Source organism: Orbicella faveolata, unplaced genomic scaffold (assembly GCF_042242905.1).
Source record: "Orbicella faveolata isolate gen_17 unplaced genomic scaffold, um_ofav_v1 contig_1, whole genome shotgun sequence".
In the NCBI taxonomy this organism is placed as follows: Eukaryota; Metazoa; Cnidaria; class Anthozoa; order Scleractinia; family Merulinidae; genus Orbicella; species Orbicella faveolata.
Window position 1 is genome coordinate 11,978,757 of NW_028301536.1, and position 1,244 is coordinate 11,980,000.

The 1,244-nt window shown below is 41.7% G+C and overlaps 1 long non-coding RNA gene across 1 annotated transcript; it reads right to left on the minus strand.

The window, feature by feature from the left end:
* Positions 1-367: 367 nt before the first annotated feature.
* On the minus strand, positions 368-1,152 carry LOC149118106 (uncharacterized). The gene is made up of 2 exons (XR_016207139.1): positions 1,100-1,152; positions 368-940 (listed from the first exon to the last, which is right to left on the minus strand). It is a non-coding gene; the product is annotated as an uncharacterized LOC149118106 (long non-coding RNA).
* Between the last annotated feature and the right edge of the window lie 92 nt (positions 1,153-1,244).

Sequence of the window (1,244 nt, forward strand, 5' to 3'; positions counted from 1 at the left end):
GATGAGATGTTCCTGCGCCGTAAAGCGTCTCTTCTATTCTATCAATACTATTCCACGCAAGCGTTGCCTGAATATTTTCGACGAAGGAACATCATTATCAGGCCTCAAGGCCATTTTTTATAGGCAAAGTGCTGTGTTTATTTCCTCAATAGGCAATCCCACGCCCACATCAGCTTAAAGGGCATGTAAACCCAAAAAATGGTTTTTTTTGGGGACCACGTAGTCGTTTAGTACATACATGACATCTGACAAATCTGTAGATCTTTTGTTCACTTTAGCCCGTTTTTACGTTGAAAAATCGCTTCAAAGTTCTAAACATCCGCCATCTTGAATTGCGCAATCTAGCAAATGACGTCACGGGTGGACCTTTAGTTACGGGAAGTCAAAGGTCTTTCTTGAACACGTTGTGAAATAAGCACATGTTTACATAGTTTCTTTTGGAAAAACACCACATCTTCATTATGGTAAAACGCTGTGTCGTTCAGTTTTGCAGTAATTCGAACAAAACAGGCCATACTATGCATAAGTTTCCAAAAGACGCTAATTTAAGGCGGCAGTGGGTAAAATTTGTTCAAGGCGCAAATCGAGTCTAGCGAAAAGGGCCGATTTCGTAGAGCCGACGGAGCATTCGGTTATTTGCAACATTCATTTTTCTCCGGATGTTACGAAAAAAGTTTCATGGTAGAAATGGGGCTGAGAAAGCAAAGCCCTTTACTTTCTGGTGCTGTACCGACGATACAGTCTCCAGCAGCAACAAATTCTTGCGACAAACGAAAGCGGCCTATCCAAAATGAAGGCAGCAAACAACCGGAAATGGCTGACAGTGCCGATAAAAGGCCAAGAAGAAGTAGAGCTCTTCAAAAGCTTGAGGTTAATAGGGTAAACCACTCTATCTGCTATTCTTCACAACACAGATAATCTCTGCTTCCTTTGAGAAACCCTGCAAAGAAACAGCAGTAGAACAATATGTGTCACGCTTACATTGAGTAACTAGAAAGGTAATTACGGCAAACCACGTTTGTGCCTTTGTATATGTTAAGCTCATTGCTGCCAGTGCTGTAACATATTTTCAATAATTAGGATGTAAATTAGCAATCACCTTCTTATCCCTCACTGGGTTGGTGGCTTCAACCCAGTATACGTGGTGCCAAAATCCAGGGGCACCCAACGACCGTTTACTCTCAAACGCTTTTGAACGCTGTATTACGGTTATCTGGAGTACTTTTAAAGCTCTGTAGGTTAAT